The sequence below is a fragment of the Opisthocomus hoazin genome, chromosome 12, assembly GCF_030867145.1.
Source record: "Opisthocomus hoazin isolate bOpiHoa1 chromosome 12, bOpiHoa1.hap1, whole genome shotgun sequence".
Taxonomy (NCBI): domain Eukaryota; kingdom Metazoa; phylum Chordata; class Aves; order Opisthocomiformes; family Opisthocomidae; genus Opisthocomus; species Opisthocomus hoazin.
In genome coordinates, this window is record NC_134425.1 from 459,461 (window position 1) to 480,688 (window position 21,228).

Sequence of the window (21,228 nt, forward strand, 5' to 3'; positions counted from 1 at the left end):
TGCCATGCAAAAAAGCATACTAAGATATAAAATATTCATTTTTTTAATCCAGGATAGCAGCATGACTCAATCCTGTTCTCAACTTTTAACAAAGCTTACAGTTTTAGGTTCATTTATAGTTTTTTTTTCATGACAACCTCGTAAAAGTATTTACAATATTTCACTATATTTTAAACCAAAAACTCTGAGAGAAAACGCTTTAAATAAAATTGCCTATAATTTTCCGGTTCCCTTGTCACTGTCTGAAACCCTTATCAGAGTTCCTCATTACTTTAATGGTATAGGATTAAGGGTAATGAAGAAACAGTCAGGGTTCTGCAAATCACTTTTATTTCATTGTATAATGTAGCAGGACTTCTCTTTGATTTATAGCTCCGTTGTTTGAAATAGCCTATGGCACTTATCAGTCTTGGAGGAAACTGTTTCCTTGAACAATTAACTACTCAGACTAAAGTTGCATAACTTTTCCTTTACTCCTTTTTTTTCAGAGCATTTACGGATGAGAAATAAAAATCCCTCCACCAGATCCTACCTTCGTGTTTAGTGGAGTAGAGATGAGTATTTTTATTGCAAATTTTCTTGCAAATATTTTGATTGTCTAGACATTTTTTCCCTTTTTGAAGGTTAAAGTAAAGGTTGCTGCTCATTATTAAATTGGGTTTACTTTTATATTTTTGGTAATTTTCATTTGCTCAGTTTGATTCTCATTTTTCCTTTGGCTTTCAGTTCCTCATTGCTGGCACAGATTTCTTGGTTTCCTCAGAGGGGGTTGTTTCTCAAGTAAATAAAATATTTTAAAATAAAGTACTCACATTCAAAGAGAACAATAACATTTCTATAAAATGCTCTGAAATAAAATAAAAGAACCGAAGAACTCCAAAATCACCTATATAAAAAAACCTTTTTAAAATGTTGCAATTTGCATGGCCATTAATTTTGATCTTTGAGCTTTTCCTATTCATTAGCTACTGAAGAAAGAGTCCTTTCTCCAGCAAATTTTCCAACATCTGCAGGAAGATGCCCTGCTTTGAGGTGAGTGTGGTGGTATAAAACCCAGAAGAGGTGGCTTCTTGGCTTACATTTCTGTCAGCTCAACCCCTGGCACATGATTTCAGAGTTGTGCCTGCTCCTGCAGTCTCTGCAAAGTGATTTTTTTCGCTTGGGATTCAAACTCCTCTGTGATCTGAACCGATGCTGTGGCATGACCTGAGTGTTAGGAACGCTGAAGCCACCCCGAGTTCACGGGTAGTTCAGTGCATGCGGCAGCATGCAGGGCTTCAAACAAATTGCTGGCATTGTGTCTAAAATATTTCAGCGTTCCCCGGTGCAGTAAACTCCTTTAAGCAATTTAATCATTGAGGATTAAAATCATGTATCTGTGGTTTTGCTTTTACTAGGATGAGATGAATGTGTAGCTGGTTCAGTTCTTTAGTTTCCTTTGATGAATTTTTCCCATGGCATGAACTAGACAGGTAAGATTCATTGTCAGTTTGGAAAGCCTTTGTGTAAGCTCAGACTCACTTGAGGTTCAGCTCTTCCCAGCAGGACGATCAGAAATTGGCCCTGACGTAATTGTGGTTGCAGAAAATGAACACTACGGGATATTCCCACCCATAAAGTGTTGATCAGCTGGAGATGACCAAGTGGAGCAGGTGGGGAAAGGGTATCAAGAAGTCTAGGAATGCCTCTGAAGCCTGGAAAATGGTGAATATTGTTCATAAGGCAGGTGTGTCCTAACAGGCACAAGAAATTTGGCATGGAGGGAGAGAGTGTTGGACATGACTCTCTTCCGGGTCCCTTAGGGCACAAGTTCACGTTGTAATTTCTCCACTTCCAAATTGTGTGGGGAAGGCATCCATCATGTGGTTGTGTTTTAAGTCCTGTGAAATACCAGATAGATATACACCGTGAAACAACTTTAAATGCCAGTGTGATTAAAACACAACTGGTAATACTAATTCTACAGTCTGTCACCTGGCAAAGGTATCATAAGAAACAGCCACCCAAGCTTTCGAAGGAGCTATCTACAAAAGGCATTGTAGGCATCGCATGAAAATTTTTTCCCTTGAAAAATGAGGAATGTAGAACATAATCTTAAACCCAGCAAGACCACTGTGAAAAGCATATAAACAATTTGAGAGTTTACAACATTCACCAAGTCTAGTTTTGTAAGCCTTGGAAAAATATAATCCCATGTCTGTTGTCAGTCTCTTCGCGGAATTCACTGAGGTCGGATTAGTGTCTGTTAGTTTCTAGCTACTTGCTTTACAGATGTCCAATAGTTTCTTTTTCATAACCCTGGTCTTGTAAGCAGAGAAGTAGCGCAGAAACCATAATATATCACGTGCTATATTATACCAGCAGTATAATCCTATATTGGTATTGGGAGATAGTGATATACTTAAGAATTAAAGGAATCACAGAACAATCATGCAGTGTAATGAGTGGTACCAAAACCCCTCTCCCAACACTGGGGGGGGGGGGGGGGGGGGGGGGGGGGGCAGGAGGAGGGAGAGATTTCAAGCTATTTCTTTCCATCTGGACTTCATTTATGGATTATGTGCGAAAAGGCGAGATTAATACATCGGGGGAATGAGCACGCATTAATTTGCCATCTGCGGACGTAAACAGGAAGCCCAACGCATCGTGTCTTAGTGCATGCTTATTGGTTTAGTGAAGAAAGATGAGCTGACGCCATGGGTCTTATGCTGAAAAGATTTTAGTAAATTCTAATAAGATATGATAAACAAACATCAGCCCAAATCTTTTCCAAAAAGGGGAAAAGAACATTGTCCTTGGATACAAATGCATCTGATAGGAGGGGAAAAATCCTTTGAATTAATTTGGCAAGAAAATCTCACTTCTTTGAGATTATTTTTCTTGAAGTTTGATTTTTTTTTTTAAATTTTCTTTGAACTGAGCATGTAAATGAACCCTCATGTTCAACTTCTGAGCTTCTGCTGCTCCTTTTAAAATTTAATAATAGTTGGCCTCAAGGACTGACGATGCTTTTAAAGCAGAAGTTTAAGAATAATCCTTTTGTACTGTGATGGCCGAGTGAAAGAAAAATGATTTTCTCCCCCATACTTTTCTGTTTCCTGTGTATTCATTAAGACTAGCCCAGACCACCTATGTGAGGTGTAACCCAGAGGTCTCCCTGATTTGCTCCCAGGTGACGGGATCCCATCCCTTTCCGAAGTTTCACTCCCTGAAACACATATCCCTATCTTTCCTGAGCGCGTTTCTTGGGAGAGGTGGAAGCTGAGTAGTTAAACAGAGATGACACCAATTCTTCTTTCCCAAGACCTGTAGCTTAACTCCCACCTTCCTCTCCCACGGCAGGGGGTGGCCGCTGCAGCCCTGCTGCCCTGTAACCACAACCAAAATGCCGCGATGCAGTTTTCCACCATCTGCACGTGCAGGATGCCAGCAAGACCTCCATAGCAGGGCAGGAATGGAGGCTCGGCAAGATCCTGCTGCAGCATCACACCCATGTAAAATTTTGGAGGGGTCCCATGGGGTTGGCAGAATTTTGTTTCTCTTAGGCTAAAAAAGCCTACATCAGGCTGTGTTTGCTCCCGGATGATCCAAAGGATGATTTTTGCCTGTCCAGGCAGCACCTATTGCACTGGGGTTCATAAATACTCCTAGGAAGAAACACTCAGGTCTCTGCAGACAACAGATTCTTTCAAGTCAAGAGAGTTTATTTTCTGTCCCTGATTTGAGACGGTGATTGGGACTGTGGACAATAAATGTCAAGCCCTGACATTCACAGTTTTATACAAACTTCAATTTGAGAAATTAGGGCACATTGCTTTTATGGCTGGCTACAGAAATGGCACAGTCCCTCCTCGTTTTAACCCGTGTATCCGGCTCTCAGGATCTGCTGTGGACTTGGACATTCCCATCCAGCAAGCTTTGCAGGGTAGGATGCTCCTCACACTTGAATAGGGTGCCCTTCTTGCATCCACATTCACCCCACATCACTCCTTGCCCAGGAATCTGCTGCAGGGATGTTCTTGGTGGTGGTACAGCATGAATTTCATTTTTAAGGAATGTATGAGGCTCCTCAAGACTGCTAAAACCCCACTAACCTAGAAGATAACTCATTTAAACCTCAGAGCAGTCTCCTTTCCTGTCCACATCCCATAATTATGCTTTATATTAATATTTTTCAAGTACATATGTGTATTTGTGTGCATGTATTCATCTGCCATTAACTGTGGGGTTTTATAAATTTCCATTCCTGTCTAATGATTTTTTACAGGCAATGTAATTACCAGTTCTTTCTATTGCTATGACCCTGGTTCAAACATGCGTACAAAAAAAGCATATTCCAGCTAAAGAAATGGCTGCTGTAAAATTCTATGGATGTTTTTGCCCCATAGCTTTAAATTAATCAATTTTTATTAGGGTGCTTGGCAAAAAAATTAATCGGAAACTGAGTCCAAACAGATCAGGATTTATTGCAGCTCTATAACTCTGAAGAGTGACTTTGTGGATTTAAACCATTTTTACAATACAAAAAAAAAATAAAGCAAACAAATCGTCCTGGCTTAAAAGCTGGAAAACCATTCTCCCTTCTTGTGCTCTGCAATCTGAACCAGCTGACACAGTTGACTCCAACTTTGAGTCTTTTAGCGAGGAGGACTGATGAACTCAGACCAAACGGCTTTTGGGAACTCTGCTCTCAGCAGCTGCGAGGACTCCCGATGTCCCCGCAAATGCTGCTCAGTGCCACAGCACAGCTCCCTCTGGACCTGTGGTGGAGAAGTTGGGGGGCAGAGCTGGCCGCTCTGTGGGCAGCCCCTCAGTTCAGGAGGAGATTTGCTGATTTCAATTTTTGAAGGCAGTTCTTAATCAAATACATATCAGGGTATGGAAGTTCATCAATAAGCACTCTAAGTCTCAAGGATGCTAAATTATTCCTTCCTCATCTTTTTAAATACGCCATAATTTTGTGCCCGTTTATTTTCTTTTGAATTCTTTGTACAGAAAAGCAAACCCAGATAAAGCAAGGAGATGCCATTATGTCTGCAATGCCCTGTAAGATCCAGTGCCTGTCTGTACCCCGTCTTGATGAAAGCGAATCCTGGGGGCAAGTCAGTGAGTGCTGAGGGCTCCTAGCGCTGCCTGTGGTCGCAATGGGCTGGGTAAGTGTTAATTAATCCTCTGCTCCTTTAGAGGAATGTTTTCCAAGACTCATTTTACATGCTTTAAATCAAAGCACAAAGAGTTTCCTTTGTATGCTTTGATAAATGCTTTCTTACTATTTATATTACTGTGGTGTTCAGAGGCCTTGGAAGAGATTATGGTCCTGTTGCAATAGGTGCTGTACAAAACCTCTCTGAAGAGCTGACAATTTAAACAGCTAAGGCAAAAATCAGAGGTAAGGCAATACAGGGAAGTGATTTGCCGAAAATATAAGGAGGCTAGGAGCAGCTCTCCTTCCCCACCGCTTTGGTCAGCCAGTGGTCCAGCTAAAGACAAGATCCAACTGCCACAGGTGTAGCTGTGGCCAAAATCATTCTCCTTTCTTAGATGTTGACTTGAATACTGCCTTGGGATCTCCTCTGGAGAAAACAAGGTCTTGCAATGTTGTTCAGCAGGAGCTGAAATTCAGGAGCTGCAGGGACAGAGCCTACTGGCATATAGCAGAAGGAGAAATGATTTACAGCAAACTGGGAGCCACCCTGCTCACCACATTCCTCTGAATTTCTCCTTTAGGAAAATGAACTTCAATATTGCAATAATTTTCATCCATTTTATGGATTTTTCAACCTGCAGAGAACCAGGAAACATTTTCCATGCACCCTGAGCTGTCCTTCACCCAATAAACAGTCACTAAGCCTTTCCTTGACCAAAGGCAGCTGGCTGTCCCTTGTCTGTCACAGAGTCCCTTGGACCACCACACACTATAATTGCTTTCTGTCACACAAATGAGCAAAACAAGTCACTCAGCCCTCGCTGGGGACTTGGTCTTCATAAAGGAGCACAAGGTCATTTATAATAACTATCAGCAGCTGACCCACATGCAATATGCGAAATCCCAGTGCAAATGTACATCTGGACATCCTGGTTTCTAAATGATGTATTTTCTTCCTTCCCCCCTAACGTTGTCTGTTATCCTGACCAGTGTGGACAAGACAAATAGCACCACACACCAATGTGTCTCTGTCAGAGGACGGAAGCAGTAATAAAGACTGCAAATGCCTTCTCAGAAGTCACTGTTGACCTTACTACTAACACAGACATTTCTGATTCAAGAGGCGACTCCCCCTGTGCTCCTACGCGTTCCCAATTCCTGTATTTGCTTGGTTATTTTTCTTTATCTCCCTGCTTTTTTCTGTTAACTTCTTCCACCAGCAATGGCCATCACTCACTGGGTCACCCCAAGTCGTCCTGAATCAGAGCATTGGCAGCACTTCACTTATTAGTCAGCCAACTCATGGGATCCTGGCAACCTTTTTCTCTCTATAAGGATAGGGTCCAAGCTGCTCTTTGATGTTGTCAAACCATGACTTCCACTGGTCTCCCCGCTGATTTCTTTGCTCTTTCTCCCTGGGAGCAGAAAGCCACAGGGAAGCATTTAGTGTTGTATCAGGCTCCACGCCAATATGGTTTCAGTCTTTGTTACTGTGTGGAGCAGGCAGCCTGTCCGGTCCTGGATCTGTATGAGGGATGCTTTCATCTCATAAGAATGCTGTGCATTTCTGTCGTTCAGGTTGTTCCACCTATAGAACCCATTCAGGCAACTTCTGTAATAGACAGCCTTCCTGAAATCCAAAGGAATAACAGTAAAAACAAAGTTCAAAGTTTGCCCAGAATTTATGTTTTATGAATTCAGAAACATAAAGGACAAGGTGAAATCTGCATTTCTGATGGGAGATTGATTTATTTCTGTTCCATTTGCCTCCTAAGGCTTGAAATATGTGGACAAAAAGGAGTCATTCCATATCTGAGGCAACGCGGGTGAAATTCTGGCCTCCGTTAAAGTCAATGGCAGAACTCCCAATGACTACAGCGGGGCCAGCATTTCACCCCATGATTTCTCATCTTGCTTTATTTTATTGACCTTTCTCTTGAATACTAGCGAAATGCAAATATTTTTTTCCTGCACAGGTCTTTGTACTCTATGAACTCTGCTGGATCCAAAGTACTTCATATGTATATAAGAAAAACAGTTAAAAACGAAAGAGAGAGCAGTTAACTGTACAAATAATGATCTCTACAATCTATAAAAAATGGCCGTGTTCAAAAAGAGATAGTGGTTTAAACAGTCAGAACAAATAAAACAGGCTTAGGGCTAACATTTGCACCACAAAGAGCATTCTTAAGCCTGCATGGTCCAGACCACACATCTCGGGAATGCAGATCACCTCTGAGGCCACCTCAACATGGCTCCATGATGGCCATGAAATCACAGATGCTTTAATATCATTTTAACATCATACTGATGTACAAAGCCTAAGGAATCCGACAGTACTGATGTGAGAGGATGGGGGATGCTCCCATTCTTTTGGCATTATTCTGGCTAAATGTTCACAGTGGAAAAAATTGATGTTTCTTTCTATGTGGGTTCAGTCTCAACACAGAATGAATAAAAATAGCTGATTTCAGAGACAGAGAATTGCCCTCTTTGCTTTCTCACAAAGTCTTGTCTCATCCTTAAAATACTTTAGGGTAATCTCCTCTGTGCTGCGATTGTGAAGCCAGGTAGCCTCACAATTCATGATATTGTTACTTTGTCTGTTTGTGGAAAAGCGCACTGGCAATGCAAATTGTCAAAGCAGCTTTTCACAATAATCTCACTTTTCATAGTACCCACCCCTTGCCCACCGGATCCAAAGTTTCATCACAAAACTTTCAGTCAGCATCATTCATAATACTAAAGGGCTGTGATGAACAAGAGATTCAGACAGCACGAATGGAAGTGACCTTCTAACAGCATATCGGGCACTTCCAGATGGTTTGTATGGTGTAGACAGTCCTCAAAAGGATAGAAGGGCATGACCCTCACTAAAATGGTCCTGATTTTACTACAAGCAAAGAGAGGCATAAGAAGTTGTGTAAACGACTAGCCAAGTAAAAGCAGATGTGGTGGGAAGAAAGCAGAACTCCTGACTCCCAAAACAGATGTAGCATTATAATCAACACCTTGATATGACATGTAAATCAGAAATCATATGACCCGATCATTTGGAAAGCTTGATATTACTACCAGTGCCCCAGTGCAGAATGAGAGCACGTGGCCTCTCTCATTCCAGCCATTCCATCTTCTGCCTTAATGCATCTCAGCATCCTTAAATTCATGGACAACCTCACTTCTGCAGGATGTAAAATCCAAGGACCATCTTGTGTGGTGCTGCCGTGAGGGCTTGCATTTACAACCAAATAAAAATGAGGCTAAGTTTAAGTGCTTTGGACTTACATTTTATCCCCTTTCATATACTTTTGTTTTAGAATGTGCCTTTCTATTAAAAACAACACAACAAACAAATTGCTATCATCTCTTGGGCCATGTTCTGATGCCTCACGGACCACCAGTAGTTTGCAGACCACAGGGTGAGTAATGGTGCACAAGAGCATAGAGCAAGTTTTCTTCCACTCTGACTCCTTCTGCCAAAGTAACTCTGTTCACACTAGCATGTTTGCCCATGCTTTGTCAGACCCAATTCTGCGTGATTTGTATTATGAAGCTTCCGTCATGTCTTTGGTGAAAATTATTGCACTGTCTACCAGGTCTCTCGGGCCAGCTTGTGGATTCGTGAAGCCTGCGGTGTGTATTTAGCAGAAGAGCACTTTGAAATTAAGAAGGTTGAGGAAATGGGGCCAAAATTCTGTCCTCAGCCTCACTGGTGTGGTGCTTGTTAGAGCACAGAGGAGCCGGCTGAATGACAAGTGGATGAGGATGCAGGGCTTCGACGGGGGCTGGTGCATCAATGAATTTTGTGACCTTTGGGAAATCCTTTGACTTTAATCACCCCAGCTGGGAAACTGAATAAACCGTCAAACACTTGCTAAAAAGCCAGCTTCTGCACTTAAATCAGTGTTATCACTTGCATAAATAACAAACAAATCTTATGGTTTGGGCTCTATTTCCTGGCTGGAAGGAGTGTGAAGACTGATCACTCACATAAAGCAAATTTTATACTGGTTTTGCTTTATAACAAGTGCTATATTGCACTTGTGAACATGGGTTAACAATATTGTTCTTTCTGAAAATGTTAGCGCTCACTGAAATGTTTCAGACAAACATCCTATGAAGACTTAGTGGTCTCAGCTTGTTTGACTTGGAATCAGACTTGATTTCTAATTAGCCAATCTTCAGCAGTCTGTCAGAAAATGCTAAGAGCTGCCAATTTTCACACCTTAGCCCAAAAAAAGACCCCAATAAAAGTCTTAAGAAAAATGGCCTATCACTTCTACTGCTAGGAAATTCCCAATATGTTCAAGGTCATTCTTCTCGATTCACATACACACATACATACATGAATGCATACATGCATATATATGTATGTGCCTACACACTCACACGTGACCACCATCCAAACCTTAATATATATAAGCTTAGAGAGTTCAAGGTAAGAACATTGTCTTAATTTCCTACAATTTTCCAAAGAAAAGGAAAGTTCCATATATTGAAACAAGCCTCAACCATTTAAAATAACCCATATTAACCAGCATTTTAGCTGTTTAAATCAAAACACATGCACTGATGTTTTTGTAATAAAAATCTGTTGGGAAATGAAAAAAAATAGAGAGTGGATAAAACATGCTGAAAAATAAGCTATCAAACAGCTGTTTAGGTCAAGCATAGAAGTGGTATAAGTAGCATGCTGAATAGAGTTGACACTGCGCCCATCATTATTTTAAAGGTCTTTAAAAAATTCCATCGCAAGTCCCAAATATATCCACAGAATTTTCCTTCCAAATTTCATTAATTTGGATTCATCACTGATCATTTTTCATGGCCCCCAAATCACAGATGTTTGTGGCTTCCAGGGGGATACCAAATTACAACTGCTTCCAGTAAGAAATGAAGAAAAGCTTGACAATTTTCAGTCCATCTTTTCTCTGGGTTTTGTCAAGATTTCTCCTTGACAGACATTTCATGATTTTTTTTTTCACTTTTGAATTGGTATTTATCTTCATGCTTTGATTTTAGAGCCTTCACTTACAAACCTATATCAGTCTTCACTTCAGCATCTTGCTTAGTGAAATGGCTGAGGATTTTGGCTCCATCATAAATGTATATAATCTTGACTCAGATCCAGCTCAGAGGGAATCCTTGAAGGGACTTGGCATATCATGGACCTCATGTGCTGTTCTCTTCTACAAATGTGCCTATGAAGCAGCAATCTGTGCTCCATCTCCAGATGAGCTACCTTTGGTAGCTGAAGAGTCATGGGCATAGCTTAGTTCCCCTGTGCTCTCTGAATCTTCTTTGAAGTTGTTGTTTGGAGAACTTGCTCCTCAAGTGGTTAATTTTCATGGAGATTATTTCTCTACCTTCACCCCTGAAGACCAGAAGTTAGCATGCTGTTTTATGGAAAATGGTAGAAACGGAGATGAAATAGCAAAATATGTGCTCTTAATGATGTTGGCAGACCTGGAGATGTCTCCATCTAAATTTTTGCTTGTGCTTCACATTTTCAAGTGTGGTTCCGTCTTCTTTTCTCTCCCTAATAGTGTTCAGATGCAAGGGAAAATATTGTTCGCTGTCAGCCACAGTGGTTATACAGCTTCAAGCCCATAACCTTTGCCTATAAACTGCCTTGTGGGGACTTCTTGACACTTAATCAGAGCATCTGGTACAAGAAAGGGCAGTGGCGTTTAGTCTTGAAGACCTTTTTCAGCTGTTACGGAGCCCATAACTCAGGCAGATTCCAACTGACTTCAAGAGAAATTTTGGCCAATTAAAGTCTAGGTGAGAACTCCCAGATTTGGCCAATGCTAATAAAATTAGAGAACTGTAACTTGCTTCCTCAGCTAATAGTTTCCTTAGAGGTACTACCACATGCCGCCACATTTCTCTAATCTCTCTCAGCAGCCCAAAAACCAGCTTCCCTGGTTGAAGTGCCTGTTCCCATAGATGTCAATGGTAGGCATGTCTGCTAGGGACTATTTGCATTCCTCAAGCAAGCATTCAGCCCATAAATTATGACAAGAAAGGCTCTTCTTTGAGCCCTTATTTTAAATTCCTCTTTAGGAAGGTTTTCACTCGTATCACGATCCATTAACTAAGCCATATGCAGGATCCTCCATCCAGAACCATTCCACTCCCCAAAACACAACTGCTAGGGAGAAAGGAATATTTGGATCCATTCTTGTTTGCCTTTCTGGCTGTTTATTTAACACCGGAAAGATTATTGAAGATGTTATCTCAGAGAGAGTTCACTGGGGCATTTTTCTGTGATGGTATTATTGCAAGCGCAGTCACTGGCTCTTATCTTCAGCTAATAAAGGTGCATTAAGCAGGCAAAACTGATCAAATGTGCATTGACCGTAATTTCATTTGAGGTTCTTCTGTAGAGTAAGTATTCTATTTCCTACATCATTTGTTCAGTTTTAAATGGTTCTGCTTTGCTCTCCCTACTGAAAAACAGGCTCCAGGCTCCTGCAGAAAATGGCCTTTCTGAACCTCCAATGTCCCCGGAGACTCCTGCCTGTTTGAGGAGAGGCAAAACATATTTCCAGTTGGAGATGTGACCATTCGTAGTCATTCATATCTGCTAGGGCTGCCACAGATTTGTAGTCAGTTTTGGCTCCATCATAGCCTGGTCCAGCCATTCTGACACTTCAGCAAGGGGTTAATCTATGCACTAAGGAAACATAGGATTATTCCTATTAATACCATTAAAATAATGTGCAACAAGTATCACGCAGACTTTAGGAAAGGTCTCACCATCACCTTTTGAGCAGATGAAGTTTAACTCCACTCTTTGTTTCTGCATTTCCAGCATTTTTAACAGATCAAGGCTGAATTTCACAGTCTGATGGTAATTTGTATGCATTGTTACCACTCAATGATCATATTCTTTCTGCAGACCCCACTTGAACTTGCTTCCCTCGAGTCCATGGCAAGTCTAGGAGGTGAGGGCTTGGTTTACTGCAATGAGCCCTCAGTGGGAGTACACCTTTGGACCACCCAGGAGCGGCAGTGAGCTGTAGCACTGCTCGTATCTGGAGCACACCTGTGCTCCTTGACCCGTGTTGGCTTCCCCTTCATTTCTGGTCTCAGTCAGACCCACCGTGCCCCAAATGATTTAGCTCACAGGTACCTCAGAGACCTCATCTCTTTCTCCCTCCCTCTTTCTCCTTGCAAAATCAACTGCAGTGGTGGAGCTGACTTTATTTGCCTTAACTGAGAGCATCTGAGTGCAGCTGGTGTGAATGCAGCAGGGTTTGCAGGAAGCCATGGGAAGTCCCATGCCAATTTGCATCCTCTATGAGCCTGGCCCAGGATGTTTTCTATTTTAATTTTTATGTCTGCACCTAATGTTCCAGTTGGAAGTATTTTAAAATAAACAGAGTTGATAAACAAAAACTTGTGCATTTCCCAGTCATCCCAGAGCATTTCTGTTCCTCCCTCCTGGCCTCCCCACTCCTTGTCTTTTACTGTTTGCACAGATACAACAATTAAATATTCAGCCAGCATGCCAGTTTCCTCTTGCTTGGTTGATTTATCCTGAAATCTGTTTTTTGAATGGATTTCAAGTAGTGCCAGAATGGAGAATTTAGGTTCTTGGGTGGAAAACTCCTTATGCAGGACTTTTCACCCAAAATTAGTCATCAGTCATCAGCAACCAAGTACGTTTTACTCTGACCTTAGGCTTTGTCAGAGCCAAAATGCAGAGACTTAATGAGAAGGATGGGAACATGAACACCCAGCCGACCAGCAGCTGGCGAATAGCCCCGTGATTGCTTCTGGAACTGGATGGTAGAAACTACAGGGGGATGTGCCCACGTTCCAGGTTAAGGTGAAAGGGAGGTGTGGGGACAGGTCTGTCTTCCCCGTCAGCTCTCGTGCTGCTCACCTTCCCTGGCCTTCTGCATCACCAGCTCTGCAGTGTGTGCTTAGGCGCTATTCCAAATCTGTGACTTCAAGAGAATTTGCCTTAGTTTGAAGCACCAGCCTTTGATCCTAGTAACTGAGGTCTTTATTTGTTTAAGATGGTAATTAACTGAAATTAGTAATGGAAAGATTTTTTAATTTAATGGGCCCTTAAGTGTTTGAAAAGCACTGTTGGATTTTTTTTTTTTAAATAAAAATCCCACCCTTTTCCCACTTTCTGAAACTGCTTTCTGTTCATCCCTCTCATTAAAGACCTCAGAGCTAAATGCTCAGGCTTGTGACTTGGGAAGCATATGGATTTTACAGTGCATGCAAACCAAAAGACGATGCATTCATCTGCACAGACCGTTCCTGTTTGTTTATTGTCCCAGGAACGGGATTTCTTGGCTCGGCAGCCATAAGAGCACAGGTTCCAGACTCTTGGCTTTCCAGGCTCTTGCTGTGTGTCCCAGCTGCATTAAGATCCTGGCAGGTCTAATTCTCCTCCAACAGCCACCTTCCTTCACTTAAAACAAGCCTGGGGATCGTCAGGCCTTGATTCATTTCCAAAGTCTATTAATTGAACCTGCAGGGCTTAGTTCTCCTAACACACAAGAAGCCCAACTCTGCAAGCTCCATGCAGCTGCTCTAACTATTGCAAATGCAGAGCACATGCCAGCCTTACATCTCTACATGGAAAATAAGGGACTATTCCCAGCCCAGAGGGACTAAAAAAAAAAAAAATTAGAAGAAAGTCTTATTTAGGGTATGTTTCCTGGCTATGAAGGAATTATTCCTACACACAAATTGTGTTTGTTTCCAAACAGAGCTGTGGAAGGGGTGGGGTGAGAAGGAAGCTTGCCTCAAAGGCCCGTTGAATAAAGGGAGATTTTCTCACACCCCAACATCTGCTGCCCACAGTCCATCCATCCCTGCCCATAGCCAGAGAGAGCTTGGTGACAGGAGCAACTGGGGGAGGGACAGGAACTAATTGCCTGAAGTGGCCCTTTGATGCATCGTGTCACAGCTCAAACATGAGACATCCTGAAGCCAGCATTGAACCTCTGCAGACTTCTGAGCTGCTTTGCCCACTTCTCCAGATCTTGTCTTAGCTCTGGTTCAATTTTTTTCAGACACGTGGGAAAACAGAAAAATGAACTCAGGCTTTGCATTGTATGTTCTCCAAAGCAAAGGGCTCATTCTGAGGCAGTGCAGAAGCGCTGTATGCTTCTGCTGAATGATGTCTGAGTGCAACAGCCTCTTACTGGGGTCCTCACCCCTCTGACGAGTCTACATCTTTGCTGGTGAAAGCAAACACCTCCTGCTTATGTGCCTCATTTGTATTTTTCTCTTTTGAGCAGTGGACACATCACTTTTGTGTTTATCTTCTTCAGCTGGGGATTTTCTGAGTCTCCACACTTCCAGCCAAACTTCCGACAGAAGGAGATTAAAGGGCTTAAGTTATTCAACCCACATGTAGCTGTTTAAAGTTATTTGGAATCTCCTCAGGGGTCTCTCTGGCCCCAACAGTTGCTCCCAGAGGATATGGGTCCTGTGTCAAATCTGGCAGCCCCTTGTAGGTGCCTCAGATATTTCAGGATGTATCAAGGCTATATTCACGCTCTAAAAGTCTATGGCTGGGTCAAGGTCAATCCTTTATTGTCCTACTTGGACGTAACTATTCAGTATCTGTGACCCCTTGCAAGCCTTGCTTCTCTTTTTTGACCCCAAAATAGTGGAGGTTCCCATCACAAGCACTAGTTCACTGAATGAAAAGGGGGTGAGAGGCAGACACAGCCTTAACCCACCGCTGGTGAAGGCAGGGGAGTCGTCTCCGCCAGCCTTTGCCCAGGTAGAACCAGATCCCACAGATGACTGGAGAGGGCAGAGAGAAGAGGGGAGCGAATACACAGAAAGCCATTTGTTTGAAAACTGGGACACACATTGACTGAAAATATTTTGCAGCATTCACTCCGGCCTAATAGGAACTCACACATTCCTTGAAATGGGCTATTCATTATACAGCAGCTAGTAAAAAGAAGGGATTTTTTCCCCCGGCCCTTAAACATATGATTTTTAGCTCCAACAAGGACTTTATGAAGTTCACGTGGAGAAACTTCACCAAGGGCAGCACATGCAGCCGTCGGCCGTGTGCGGGGCTGGGGCACTTGCTCGGGGCTCGGCAGGCCTGGTGCAAACCCGTGTTCATGGGCCCCTTGTGCCTGAGAAGCCGTGCCAAAGTCATGAGCTTTTATTAGCACTAACTTTCCATTTAGTCGGGAGGGACCTTTCCATTTGCTTCCCCGGCAGTATAGCACTGGCTCCACCTCAACATTTGCACCTTATAAAGTGTTGTCATGACCCGACTAGAGCAGTTTATACAAGGCCCTTCAAGATCCCCAGTAATGAAGAGTAAATAACCGAGGAAAGCTTTCTCTCACTTTGCAGCTTTCTTTCAGTCTCAAAAGAAATAAAACAACTTACTTAACAGCATTCTTTAATCTTTTGCACCAGTGGCCTCCTTTATAGGGTGTTATACAGAGCCAGTGTAAATCCAACCTCTGTAACAGGGTCAGTGTTTCTCAACAGGTGTTGGGTGGATACAGTGTAAGATCTATTTTTTCAATAAATGTCAAGCCAGAAAGCTTGCTGTTCATACACAGGCAACGTTAACATGTGGTTCTCTCACGCGCTCGCCCTCCCCTCCCCGGTACCCCTTTCCCAATCCTTTTTTTTTCCAGCAGCCCACCAAGGACTCCAATTTAATAAAGGAAAGCAGTGAATGCCCATTGCCCAGTCGCAGGAGCAAGAGCACAAGAGCCATTGACCTGCCATGCTTTCGGCATGACAGACCCCAGAAAGATTAGAGAAATCCTTAATTTTCTGGAAAGGAATCCTTCCTCCTTCACTCCTTCCACAAATGGGCTGCAAAACACACTGGTGGTGCAGGGGAAGTACAGCAGACGAAGTAATTTGAAAAGACTCGCTGCATAGCTTGGCAGCACCCCCGGGTCTGATCCTGAAGTTCTTAATTTTGTTTTACTAACAGCAGAAAGCTCACCTCAATAAGGATGACATTAGTGAGCCCATGGCCACCAGGCTAGAGCCTGAACAGAGTTGGTTGACCAACAGATTTGTTTCAGCAAGGGCACAGTTTTATGTCTCCTGTGCAATGGTCCAGGAAACTATATCACAGCAGTATTAGGAAATATGATAATTAGCTATACAAGTAGCTCTCAGAGAAGCAAGTTATCTAAATAATGCAATATAATGCTCATGCATGTGACCATTATTTTAAATAGGTCTTCCAAAATATTTGTATTTTAGTATAAATGGAAATCTCTGCATGTGTCTTCTTTGGATCAAGCTAATGCTCCTCAGCTGGTTATTACCAGGTAATTAGTAATTAGGCAGCTCCCGTGGGGTTGCTGCTGCTCCCTGGTGCCAAAACCTTTTGGAGTCCCCATTGCTCAAATGTCTGCCTGTGTGAAGGATGGTCCAAAGCATGAAACCTTCTTTGCAGTATTTACTTGTGGCTACAGTAGACTGTGCTGCCTCTTTGCTTGCTTGTCCAAATACCAGATGGGAAATTAATGCAAAACATTTCTGTGAGTATTTGTTTGAATTTAAGGGGGGGGAAAAAGTCACACTTTGCAATAGTTTGGGCTTATTCAGCAAAGTGTTTACTTATGTACTCAACTTTAAGCATGTTCTTAAGTCCATCTCCGGTTCATCAAAACATTTCTGCATCTAAATAAAATCCTTAGGCACTTTGCTTTATAAGGGACTATAAGAATTGAAGTATACTGGGAAAACATTTGTGGAAAGCAATTTGCAAGGCATTGTAGAAACCAGACCTTAAATTTGCAGATTTAAGTATCCTTGCTATACTCTTTCAATGAAAAATACTATGTGGTTTTCAAAAATGACCAATAAAGTTCCAATTCCAACATTTCTGAAAAAGCTTAGGGTCTGATGAAATAATATAACTATATAGATTGTCAGCAAACAAAGCAGGAGAACAAATATATTCAAGGCCATTTTGAACTGCTCACAAATATTCCATGAGCCAGTAGGAAAACATATTTCAAGACACATTAGATATTTGTTGTTAATTTTTATCTGGTGATGGGCATAAAATTACCAGTGGTATATAGCAAATAAAAAAATCTTTGTGTATATCAGATTTGATTGTAACGGTATTTTGTGGCCACCAATCCAGTTTTGTCTGGCTGGATGCTAGTCAGTTAAAAAAGAAGCGGTTTCTTTCTGCTCTGTTTTTATCTGGTAAACCAGAAACCAACTTACTCATTATACATTCTGGAAGTAGTTTTAATAATTTGAGTAAAGTGCTACAAACATTTATATATTTGAGGAGGAAGAATGAAACTGGTGAGATACAGAATCATGTGGGCTGGCTGAGAATGACATTTTCTATTTTTGTTTTCTTTTCTAATCCAGTTTGAATAGTCAAATTACCCAGTGAATTGATATCTACCATTGTTTTTGCATCAGTGTTGCTCAGTTTCAGTGGGTTTGGATTGTGCCTCTACTGTTTAGCTGACAGAGTTGCAATAGAGTAGAATGTAGTCTAGGGATCAATACAGTTTCAAACTAGTTAGGAAAAAAAACATGGATAGAAGTACTTTAAAAACAGAACTAAACAAAAAATCTTGTCCTTTGCTTCAGAAATGTTACACTTAAAATGTCTGTAGAAATTTAGTTTAAAGGATTCTCTCCCCCCAGTGAAAAAAAAGGCATTCCCTACCCCCCCTCAACAACATTCTAATTGTGTCTTGGTGAGTTTGATACTTCTTGAGTACTCATGATTTACACAGAAAAGCAAGAAACCAGTGCTGTAGGTGCCACCAACTTTAACTCTTCCTCAACGCCAACTTAAGTAGCACTTTGTAAAAAAGGTGAGACTTTTCACAATCATAACAAGTGCCACCACATACTAGTGCTTAGATCAAACCAATTGACATTGAAAGTGAATTGCGATGGTAACATAACTGTCCCAGCTGGACAATGAGAAATTAATCCCAGAACAGCTTAGTGGAAGTAAATCTTGTGAACCAGTAGTATGAGAGAAGAAATGAGGTATAGAGCAGCTGTGGGATCCTTTATTGGTAACTTCCAAGAATCATCTAATGCTTTGGGTCGGAAGGGACCTGGAGAGGCCATCTAGCCCAACCCCCCTGCAATGAGCAGGGATATCTTCAGCTAGACCAGGTTGCTCAGAGCGCCATCCAACCTGGCCTTGAATGTTTCCAGGGATGGGGCCTCCACTACTTCTCTGGGCAATCTGTTCCAGTGTTTCATCACCCTTATTGTAAAAAAATTTGGATGCCATCAAAATCAGGAAGGGCCTTCATCTAAATGCTTCCATGATTAAGTGATGATGAAAGCGATTTGTTTCTAAAGAAGATACAATAACTGGTATTTTGAAGTCAGATGGGATTATGAGTCTATCTAGTATTCTATAGAGAATAATTTTTTTTTCCTGATGAAATTATGTTTGATTGAAGAACCTAGTCTTGATTGGAAGACTTCAGTTTCACGAGAAAATACAAGATTTGAAGATGCAGCAGAATGCAGCTACTTCTAATTTTAAATGAAACATGGATCATTTGTAACAATAATAGTAATGCTCTATTAGTAGCAGATAGTTACTGTTAGGGAAGCAAGGTTAAAAACAAGGACAAGAACAGAATGATCCTTTCCCTGGTTTGTCCTTCCAGCTCCCAGCATCTTTGGAACTAAGTAAACCAGACATTGCATCCGGACTCCCATGTTTGGTAGCCACCAGTGAACTTATCCACCATTAATTTGTCTAATCCCTTCCTGAATGCATTCTTTTGGCCTCCATGACATTCTGTGGCAGAGATGCTGAATAAATATGATCTCTGGATATTTGTTCAGATTTTGCAAGCATAAAACAAATAGTAACATAGGATTAAGCCATGATTGTGCAACTTCAGCCCTCATATCTCAATGGGAGTTTCAGCTGTCAGGTTCCATTTGTACTTTGTTGTTTTCTGTAGGACAGGAGCTGCATGTTCCTCTAAGTTTTGTTCAACAGTGTGTATTTGTTTTCCTAAATTACTCATGCATTTACAAACTTCTGCCACAAAAGCAAAATTGTACAAAAATTGAAGTGCAAAAATTGAAAAATTACTAAGAAAGCCCACATCTCTCATTGGAAATATTGCAGAAACCTTGCAAGCTTCTATTTAAAAATGAAGGCAACAAAAGCAACCACCTTTTGGAGAAACTCACTGGATTAAAGCATATAATTTTTGGTTACATAATGGTTTGGAAGAATGTTTACAGGCAGCCCAAGTAATGAGTAACTTTCATTTCTTTACTTACTTACAGGGATCGAAGCCTTGGACTATATCATAGAAGTTTCTTTCAAGCAAGGAAGTTGTTCCTGCTTTCAGGCAATGGGACAGGCTTTCATTCAAGTGTGATAGCACCTCTGAAGTCAATTATCATACATCTTGGTCTTGCTATATATGAGTGCATGACAGACATAGAGAGTATATTTGTATATTCTCTAAACATAGGGATTCAAGTTACTGCGGGTATAAATAGCCATATCATCTGAAGGATCTTCCCAGCTTCAGTGCTGATATTTTTTTAATTTATTGGTGAGCTCGAGTCAGAGATAGCTTTTATTCGTTTTGTAACATCCCAGTTTATTCCCTTGGAGTACCTTGGTCTGTTGTTTAAGGTAAACCACGTTATCTATCACCATGATGGTAATGTCAAGCTCAAAGTAGTGCTATATCTTTTAATTCTCAGCAAATTGTTCACATTTAAGGGGTTTTAATAAAGACCTGGAATGTTGATAGAAAATGTAATGTGGTAAGGAATTGTTTCAATATGTGAGACCATACAGATGGAAGGATGAACACTACTAGTAATGGCAAGACCTGGTTAGCCTGAGATGTGATTACCAGTTAGATACCTCTACCAGAAAACTTCAAAAGTAAATGCATTTCAAGTCCCTTTTGTTTGTAACTGAGAGACAATCTTCTGAAAGAGAAGACTGAGAATCAGAATAAAACTTCAGCCACTGTGAGCTGACCCAAAGAAGGAAAGGGAATAAAAATCCCAAATTTTGTAGCTATCAGGTCTGCTTGCTTGCTTGATTTTATTTCAAAGAGTGTTCTCTGATTGTTAAGGGCTCTGATTAGGGCAGTCAGCTCCAGCTCTAAGCTTTTGCTAACTTGTATTTGCAGGTTGTTTGAAAATTCTGTGCACCAGAGGTGGAAAACTGATGTGGGACTCACATTGCAAATAAGAGAGGAAAAGCTTGAAGGGTCCAGAGCTAACTGGCTCACTTCATAGGGTGTGTTAGGGATAAGAATGGAAAAAAGAGATTAATCTGCAAAGGAAGCTGCATTTTGGATGTCAGCAAGCATAGGGGTAAAGTAAGAATTGCCAAAAGTCAAGCTGAGTTAGACCTTGCAAAGGATATTAAAATAAACAACATAAGTTCTTTAACCAGAAGAATAAAAAGAGAACCAGAAAAGAAGACTTGGGTTTGCTACACAGTAAGGATGGAGCTGAGATTGAAAGAAACTGACTAGAATTCCCAAAATTAAATGAATGCATTGCATGTGTTTTCAGTGAGTGTGTTTTCAGTCAGATTGTATAGAATATGGGGTAAAGGCTGGATGGCTCATGAGTGACTGGGAATGGAAGTTACCACATCTGAAGTGAGAAGGAAACTCAGAGGACTCAATATGCTGAAATCAGTGTACAGAGGGGAAAAAAAAATCACCCAGAACAGTGGAAAAATTGGCACAGTCCATTAGCCGTGATAGAAATAAATGTATCCAACTGGGGTGACCTAAGCAACTACAGATGCCTGCAGCTGTCCTCGGTAATCTGAAAATCTTTAGGGAAAAAAAGGAGAAAATAAGAGTGAATACAGGCATCAAGGTAAAGAAAATAAACAAAATTTGATGCGAGTTTACCTGAGGTAATTCTAACATAAAGTCTTTCCCTGATCTTTTTGCATTCTCTAAGCAGAGCTAAAAAAGCATGTAGCATTTCAGAGGAAGTCTTTGGTTAAAGTGAAGAAGATGGAAGCTTACACCAAACTGTAACCCAGTAAGAAACCTGCTAAATGGGAGCCAATCACATTGTCAGAGTGGTTG

General features: G+C 41.3%; 1 long non-coding RNA gene across 1 annotated transcript; it reads left to right on the forward strand.

Moving 5' to 3' along the window:
* The first annotated feature begins 948 nt into the window (after positions 1-948).
* Positions 949-19,877, forward strand: LOC142362892 (uncharacterized). Its single transcript, XR_012765353.1, has 4 exons — positions 949-1,032; positions 4,996-5,153; positions 8,464-8,565; positions 19,436-19,877. It is a non-coding gene; the product is annotated as an uncharacterized LOC142362892 (long non-coding RNA).
* Positions 19,878-21,228: the final 1,351 nt, after the last annotated feature.